Here is a 10,486-nt window from a genome sequence, read left to right as displayed (position 1 = left end):
TACACAGACCTCACTACTGTACACACTACAACAGATTGTCCAGGTTTTGTCCTCAAATATAAGGCCTACTATACATAACATGAATAGCAGTCTGATATTTCACTGACTTGTTATCAGGTATGATGTCAGTAAATAATGATGTACTGAAAATATGCACCTCTTACTGCATGACATATGTACAAAGGTTGACAGAGTTGTGGCTGGAGGCACAAACTCAGGGCCAATATTGACATGTTGCTGTGATAAACTCATACATTTACTGGTGTAACAGGGTTTGTTGCGACATATGTCTTCTGAGTGATATGAAGTCAGTAACTCACATGGCTGTCACCATGTACTGACTGCAATCCTCAGAGTATGCCACTGCATTTCTAAAGATAGGAATTGTGTGAGTAACACAACACGTGTAAGACTCCAAACACTGGCCAGTCTGCAGATAGCCCTACAGGTGAGAGTTTCCCCAACCACATAACACTGTTAAACCAACATTACTTCAAATATAGAAGAGCAATATTTGCATTCTTTCCTCATATCTGGAACATCCCCCTCCTGTTTTTTGGCCTGTCTCCACAGTATATGTTGTAAGAGGTATATCCAACCACCCTCTGTGATGCTGTTTGTCAAGCACCCACATGAAGTCCTACTCACAGTAAAGGAAAAGGGCCAACACCCACATGAAGTGCTTATTTATAAGGAGTGTGTTTCCATGCAACTGGCTATAGGAATGATAACACAGCTGTTCTACATGCAATCAGCTAGTGGGGGACTACAATTCGTGCACAGGCCATCAGCTGATCATGAGCATCACTTACAAAACACAAGCTGCTGCTTAAGCAAAGCAGGTGTACTTTTCCACATCCACCAGAGAGGGAGTGAGAGACAGACAGAGACAAAGTAAGAAAGGAAGGGAGTAGGAGAGTAATTGCCAAGCATGTTTGAGTATGATCCCTGGGTGGAGAGTGGTATCTGGGCATTATGACGGTTGCCTATATTGTGTACTAATCCATACTATCACATGGTAATTGCACATGGATGTACACATTTATGGCTGAGGATTGTTGACTAGAATCTCTACAATGTTTGGAAAATGTTGGCCTTGTAATGTTGACAGTGGGACATGTAGCTCCTCAATATAATGATATGGCAAAACCCACACTGCAATGGACCCTGTCATTACACAATCACCCCAACACCCACACAGGACACTGATAACACACACAAACACACAAACACACACTTACCAGTACTGAGTTTCAACCCCCTACGTGACCATGCATTGCTATTATATAGTTACACAGTTATTGCATGCGCCACGGAACTTATATGTTGGAGAGCTGTCCAAAGGTATCTTTGAAGGTGAGTGACATCAGCAACAGTGATAAAGGAGGGATAAGGGAAGTGTAGTACATGTGACTGCCCAAAAAAGTAGGTGTCAAGGAAGGCACAACCACACTCTCTCAGGGAATCACACACATTATCACAGTTGGCAGGGTCAGGATTAGAACCCCTAACTAACTAGTTTGCTACACTACAGTATTACGCAGTTATCACATGCACCATAAAGCTTATCAGGCTGATATATGGCCAAAGGGTTATTTCAAGGTGACTGACATCAGAAGGCATGCTACAGTAGGGCAATGGGAGGTGTAGTGAGTGTGAATGGCTTAAAAATCATTAATCACCCCCCCCCACACACACACTTGCCATTACTGACATGCATGGGTTCATTGCTTCACAGGTGTGTAGTAGTTGACTGTGCCAGAAGGCTGTACAATGCTAGGCAAAGGGACTACCTTGGCATCAGGCCACATGACAGTGGTCTCCAGTGTGGCTGAGGGGTGTAGTTCCTGGATTGGCCCACACAGGTGGGTATTGTATTCACCATCCACTCATCTGGGTTACTATTGTGGGTAGCCAGTGCTGTGGAGTGCTTGCCACGTATGTGATCTATATTCCATAACATGGACAGTGTCTGGGTTGTGCACATGTCCCACATGTATGTTCTGTGACGTGTGGAAGTGTACCTGGGGTCTCAGGGGCATATTGTGTGGACAGAGTGTTATCATCTGATGCATACCTCTCAACCTGGAAACATCAAAAATCTGGACAAAGGCCATGAAAAATAGGTACAAATCTGTATGTTGATTAACGTCTAATTTGCATATGCAATTATGTAACCCCGCCCACTTCAATGGAATTGTGGGAAACCAACTTTTGAACACAAACTGAAGAACAGACAACCAAAATATGGCACCAGAGTCCCCCTGCAGCCATTCTAATGTCCCATTACCTGGCTATTTCGCCCCATTTACCATAAACACTAATGTGTGCATCCTGCTTTACTTCTACAATGATTATTTGGATTTTATTTTTACATTTTGCAGAACATCAATGCACAAACACTAACAGACATCTGATAAACAAAACAATACTGTCTCACAATGAAAACAGACTTGGAATTTGGCATTAAAACTTCTCTGCCCTTGAAACTCACATTCATTGAAACAGCATTGAAACCTACACCACATCCAAAGAAAATGCATTTGGCCAGTGGTGGATAAAGAGATAAAGATTACCTTTTGTCCATTTTCACATCATTGGCCCCTTGCACACAAAACAAGAACTATATATGTGTTCTTTTCTTTAATACACCTTCCTGACTTTATTAAGTTATATTCCTTCTATAATACAGCATACTTGTTAGACAGAGCACATTTTAAATTTATTGTTTGAACATTTTTCCAGTACGCTGTATTGTAGGCAATGAAAGAAAATGCATGAACCAATAATTACAAAACTGCCCAATACAGAACATTTCCATCATAAAAGCCTACTTCCACACCCAAACTATAAACAGAAGGACAGTAGTGTAAGCCATAGGCATCTTGCACAGCTTCTCACACTTATTTTCAATTTCAGATTTTTTTTTTGGTAGGGAGCAAAAGGTCAAATAACAGGGACACATTTTAAACATTGCTTGTATAATTTTGGAAAGTTGTTAGAATAAAATGTTGTTTTACTACCACGCAAGTTACTGGCAAGTCTTGAACCCAGAACACTATACACTACAGTCAGTGCAACATACCACTATGCTAACTCAGCAGTTTAAACAGCAGGAAGACTGAAACTTAATGTCTATCATTTAGTGAATTCAGTTCTCACTTCTCACCATAGCTCTCAGCCTTTTAGCACAAAAAAAAAAATCTGACCAAAGCTAACAAATTGTGGTGGCTAGGGACTTTAGTCTCTTTTTACCCTGTACCAAAGTACAGGGTTTGAGTCTAAATACTTCTAGCCACCAGGTGTATACATTGGGGGCATTTTCACATACACACCCCAGGTATTTTTCAAGCGCATAGATATTTGTTAACTGCTTTACCATAACAATGTAGTCTGTGACTGTTACTGTTTTATTTTCATTCTGTGACAATTATTTATCCATAATAATAAATTCTGGCCTATCATACACATTCGCTAGTTTAACTTTTTTTTTCATTCAGACTTTAGTGCAATAAACGTGTTTTAGTAGATCAATTGCTTCATGTTTGATTGCAGACAAAACGAGGGTCATATCACTTCTTACAGCAATCTTAATAACCATCATCTAAATTTCCATTTTTTTTTAAATATGATTCATATTCTTTCTCCTTATGAGAGTGTAATGTTTTCACTGAAAAACTTCTTTGGTCTGATCTTTGTTAAAACAGGAAAGCACACCTTCCTCATCTACACCAACATTATGAAGAGAAGTACATTCCAAAAGAATTTCAACATCAGTTCATGGAGTCAGTGAAAGAAAGCAACCTTTATTTATGACATGACATGACAAGCTTCATGAACCTTCCAGTCTTTTATGCACATTTTATTCAACAAACTCTCCTTTTCCTGCCTGTGACCTCTCTCGATATTCTTTTGTGAGGTAGACAGAAATCCCCAGAGTAAAAGTGCTATGATTACAAAGCAGCAGCTATCAGAAGGCAAAATGGGAGACTATGCATTACATAAAAAGAGAGGTATGACTAGTTGAAACAAGTCCTAGCCAAAATTAAAATGGTTACAGGTGAAGAATGTAAGTAAAATAGCGTGGTCATAGGTTGTGGCCTGCATTTTGTAAGAGTGGCATACTTCTGTAAATTCAATCTGCTACAACAATTTTACATAAAATATCCCCAAAGTATGTTTCCAGTGGCAAAATATAAGAAATGTTAAGTCCTTTCAAAAGGACTTCCTAATGCTGCCCAGAACAGCAAGCTTATGCCTGAAAGAACAAACAGCATGTAAGATACAAAATCTAACAGTCTAGATCAAAACATCAGAAATGCAGAGTCTGACATATCAGCCATGAGAAGAAGGCTAAAGCATACTCTTTTGAAGAGAAGACACACACACACACACATACCTTACCTAAAGCAACACACACACACACACACACACACACACACACACACACACACACACACACCTTACCTAAAGCAAAGTCCTCCCGAACTCGGATTTAAACTTAGCTTCCAAATCCAATTCCAAACGGCAAAGCAGCATTCGTCCCTACTTCCGAAACGGCAGCAAAGTGCAAAGCTGTCTGCAGAAGACAGCATTAAAGCAGTTTCTGTCCAAGCCAGCAATTCCAACATTCTTCCCAAGTCCCTTGTAAATGGCCGAAACGGTAGCAAAACGTACAATTAAAGCCAACCGGTAAAGCAGTTCCCTTCTAAAACGTCCGAAACAGCATTCTTCTTTTGAATTCACTTCCTGCCTGCTCCCAGCCAGCTGGAAATGATGACATGAGCTACTTGAGCTCAATTCCGACTGGCTGGTAGTATTAATGGAGCTGATGTCATCGCGCACGTGATGACATCAGCTCCGACAGCGTGAAAATTAAAAAATAAAAAAAAAAGTGCAAAGAAATCGGAAATGAAGGGGTGCCACTCGGGAATCATGGCACCCCTTCATTTGGACCCCAAAACTTGGTAAAAAACAAGTAATTCGGGACGGTTGGGAGGTCTGATCTGATGTGGCATTCCTGACCTCATGTGGTGGGACCTAGCTATGGAACTGAGGTTGTGCCTCCACCTACACTGATAGCATGATACAGGTATTCAGTAGAGTTAGTAGCATCTGTCCATACAGGGCATGTGTATAAGGCATGGTATTCCTTTTGTGGGTTACATTTGCAGACTCTACAGTTGTTGCAGGTGTCCAGTGGGGAACAAAGCAAAGGACCACTGTAAACAATTATTTGCCTATTGTAGGGATGGAACAAGGTGCCATGTCCTTTTACTTGCTGGATAACACACAGTCAGGAGATGTTACACATCACAGTACATTCTGATGTCAGTGGCAGTGTTGTGGTCTACAGGCATGTAGTCCACTGCAATTACACAGTGGTTACTATCTGTGGGCAATATGCAGGGAGCTACCAATATAGTGGTTGTTGCCTAGCCAAGTGTGTTTGTGTATGAGACATGGGAGTAGAGTGTTTTCTGGGTAATACAAGGATTGCCTATATTGTTCACCCATCCATAATGTCGCATGTAGGGCTATGGTTTGTCTACACCTGCCTCCCTGCTGTTTGATGTCTGTTTTCCTTGTAAGGTGGTCATTGTGACATATAGTAGATCCTCAATATAATAATTTAGAAAAACCCGCCCCACAATGAATCCTGTCATTACACAATAACAGCAACCTCTACACAGGATAATGATGACACACACACACACACACACACACACACACACACACACACACACACACACACACACACACACACACACAGACACACACACACACACACACACACACACACACACACACACACACACACACACACACACACACACACACACACACACTTGCCAGTACTGAGATTCAAACCCCTACCTAGCTATGCATTGCGACTACAGTGTACCACATTTATCACACACACCATGGATCCTATTGGATGGATGTTGTCCCAAGGTACTTCTAAAGTGAAGAACATCACCAGCCCTTGTAAATACTGGCATTGGGTGATGTATTAGGTGGGAGATCCCAAAAATCAATTTACCCTAATCACACATTTACATTTGCCAGGGGTGAGGTACAAACCTCTATCTAACAACCTTTATGGACCATTATGTTACAGATTTATCACATGCACCACTGACCTGACATGGTATAGGCTTTGCAACAGATACTTGTAAGGTGGATGATATCTGCAGGACTGCTAAAGTCAGGCTCTGAGATGTGTATTGGCTGTAAAGAGGGACAAAAACTTTGAGGTACATACACAAACACTTGCCACAGATGAGATTCAAACCCATAGCTGTGTAGTTACTGCTACTACATTGTTCCACATTTATGGCACGCACCATGGAGCTTACAGGGCTACCCTTCTCCAAAGGTATATTTCAAGGTAGATGACATCAGCAGGCTTGCTAAAGTAGGGCAATGGAAGATGTAGTGGCAGTGACTGGCATCAAAAGCATTACTTTCTACACACACACACACACACACACACACACACACACACACACACACACACACACACACACACACAGTTGCCTTGTCTGGGATTAGAACTCTTACTTAACTAGTACATCACACTATAGCATTACGCAGTTATTGCATGTGCCACAGGGCTTACAGGGCTGAATCTTGTCCAAGGAGCTATTTCAAGGTGAATGACATCAGCAGCCTTGCTAACATAGGGCAATAGGAGATGTAGTGACTGTACATGGCCTCAAAAGCATTGCTCCTTACACACACAAACACACAAAGAGTTTCACAGTTGCCATGTCTGGGATTAGAACGCCTGCATAACTAGTACATCACACTATAACATTACACATTCATAGCATGCGCCATGGAGCTTATAAGGCTAGCCATTCTCCAAAGGTGGATTGCAAGGTGAATGACAGCAGCCTTGCTAAAGTTAGGCAATGGGAGGTGTAGTATCTATGACTGGCCTAAAAATTATTGATATACACACACACAGTTTCACAGTTGCCATGTCCAGGATTAGAACTCCTACCTAACTACTACATCACACTATAGCATTACGCAGTTATTGCACACACCACAGAGCTTACAGAGCTGAATCTTGTCCAAGGAGGTATTTCAAGGTGACTGACATCAGCAGACTTGCTAAAGAAGAGCAATGGGAGGTGTAGTGTCTATGAATGGCCTCAAAATCATTGATCCCTACACAGACAAACACACACACACAGTTTCACAGTTGCCATCTCTGGGATTAGAACTCCTACCTAACTAGTACATCACACTATAGCATTACACAGTTATTGCATGTGCCACAGAGCTTACAGGGCTGAATCTTGTCCAAGGAGGTATTTCAAGGTGATTGACATCTACAGGCTTGCTAACGTAGGTCAATGGAAGATGTATTGACTGTGACTGACCTCAAAAGCATTACCTTCTAAATACACATACACACACACACACACACACACACACACACACACACACACACAGTTTCACAGTTGCCATGCTGGGATTAGAACTCCTACTTAGCTAGTACATCACACTATAGCATTACTCAGTTATTGCATGTGCCACAGAGCTTACAGGGCTGAATCTTGTCCAAGGAGCTATTTCAAGGTGAATGACATCAGCAGCCTTGTTAAAGTAGGGCAATAGGAGGTGTAGTGACTGTGAATGGCCTCAAAAGCATTGCTCCTTACACACACAGACACACAATGAGTTTCACAGTTGGCATGTCTGGGATTAGAACTCCTACCTAACTAGTACATCACACTATAGCATTACACATTTATAGCATGTGTCATGGAGCTTATAAGGCTAGCCATTCTCCAAAGGTGCATTGCAAGGTGAATGACAGCAACCTTGCTAAAGTTAGGCAATGGGAGGTGTAGTATCTATGATTGGCCTCAAAATTATTGATATACACACAGTTTCACAGTTGCCATGTCCAGGATTAGAACTCCTACCTAACTACTACATCACACTATAGCATTACACAGTTATTGTATGCACCACAGAGCTTACAGGGCTGAATCTTGTCCAAGGAGGTATTTCAAGGTGAGTGACATTAGCAGCCTTGCTAAAGTAGAACAATGGAAGGTGTAGTGTCTATGAATTGCCTCAAAATCACTGATACCTACACACACAAACACACAGTTTCACAGTTGCCATGTCTGGGATTAGAACTCCTACCTAACTAGTACATCACACTATAGCATTATGCAGTTATTGAATGTGCCACAGAGCTTACAGGGCTGAATCTTGTCCATGGAGGTATTTCAAGGTGACTGACATCAACAGGCTTGCTAAAGTAGGGAAATGGAAGATGTAGTGACTGTGAATGACCTCAAAAGCATTACTTTCTACACACACACACACACACACACACACACACACACACACACACACACACACACACACACACACAGTTTCACAGTTGTCATGCTGGGATTAGAACTCCTACTTAACTAGTACATCACACTACAGCATTACTCCGTTATTGCATGTGCCACAGAGCTTACAGGGCTGAATCTTGTCCAAGGAGCTTTTTCAAGGTGAATGACATTAGCAGCCTTGCTAAAGTAGAGCAATGGAAGGTGTAGTGTCTATGAATGGCCTCAAAATCACTGATACCTACACACACAAACAAACACACAGTTTCACAGCTGCCATGTCTGGGATTAGAACTCCTACCTAACTAGTACATCACACTATAGCATTATGCAGTTATTGAATGTGTCACAGAGCTTACAGGGCTGAATCTTGTCCAAGGAGGTATTTCAAGGTAACTGAGATCAACAGGCTTGCTAAAGTAGGGCAATGGAAGATGTAGTGACTGTGAATGACCTCAAAAGCATTACTTTCTACACACACACACACACACACACACACACACACACACACACACACACACACACACACACACACACAGTTGTCATGCTGGGATTAGAACTCCTACTTAACTAGTACATCACACTATAGCATTACTCCATTATTGCATGTGCCACAGAGGTTTCAGGGCTGAATCTTGTCCAAGGAGCTATTTCAAGGTGAATGACATCAGCAGCCTTGCTAAAGTAGGGCAATATGAGGTGTAGTGACTGTGAATAGCCTCAAAAGCATTGCTCCCTACACACACAAACACACAAAGAGTTTCACAGTTGCCATGTCTGGGATTAGAACTCCTACCTTACTAGTACATCACACTATAGCATTACACATTTATAGCATGCACCATGGAGCTTATAAGGCTAGCCATTCTCTAAAGGTGCATTGCAAGGTGAATGATAGCATCCTTGCTAAAGTTAGGCAATGGGAGGTGTAGTATCTATGATTGGCCTCAAAATTATTGATACACACACACAGTTTCACAGTGTCCATGTCCAGGATTAGAACTCCTACCTAAATACTACATCACACTATAGCATTACGCAGTTATTGTATGCACCACAGAGCTTACAGGGCTGAATCTTGTCCAAGGAGGTATTTCAAGGTGACTGACATTAGCAGCCTTGCTAAAGTGGAGCAATGGAAGGTGTAGTGACTGTGAATGACCTCAAAAGCATTACTTTCTACACACACACACACACACACACACACACACACACACACACACACACACACACACACACACACACACAGTTTCACAGTTGCCATGCTGGGATTAGAACTCCTACTTAACTAGTACATCACACTATAGCATTACTCAGTTATTGCATGTGCCACAGAGCTTACAGGGCTGAATCTTGTCCAAGGAGCTATTTCAAGGTGAATGACATCAGCAGCCTTGCTAAAGTAGGGCAATATGAGGTGTAGTGACTGTGAATAGCCTCAAAAGCATTGCTCCCTACACACACAAACACACAACGAGTTTCGCAGTTGCCATGTCTGGGATTAGAACTCCTACCTTACTAGTACATCACACTATAGTATTACACATTTATAGCATGCACCATGGAGCTTATAAGGCTAGCCATTCTCCAAAGGTGCATTGCAAGGTGAATGACAGCAGCCTTGCTAACGTCAGGCAATGGGAGGTGTAGTATCTATGACTGGCCTCAAAATTATTGATATACACACACAGTTTCACAGTTGCCATGTCCAGGATTAGAACTCCTACCTAACTAGTACATCACACTATAGCATTACACAGTTATTGCATGCACCACAGAGCTTACAGGGCTGAATCTTGTCCAAGGAGGTATTTCAAGGTGACTGACACCAGCAGCCTTGCTAAAGTAGAGCAATGGGAGGTGTAGTGCCTATGAATGCCCTCAAAATCATTGATCCCTATGCACACAAACACACACACAGTTTCACAGTTGCCATGTCTGGGATTAGAACACTTACCTAACTAGTACATCACACTATAGCATTATGCAGTTATTGCACATGCCACAGAGCTTACAGGGCTGAATCTTGTCCAAGGAGGTATTTCAAGGTGACTGACATCAGCAGGCTTACTAAAGTAGGGCACTGGATGGTGTAGTGATTGTGAATGGCCTCAAAA

The sequence above is a fragment of the Protopterus annectens genome, chromosome 16.part0 (assembly GCF_019279795.1).
Source record: "Protopterus annectens isolate FY-2018-M chromosome 16.part0, PAN1.0, whole genome shotgun sequence".
NCBI lineage: Eukaryota > Metazoa > Chordata > Ceratodontiformes > Protopteridae > Protopterus > Protopterus annectens.
Note: the sequence above shows the minus strand (reverse complement) of the source record.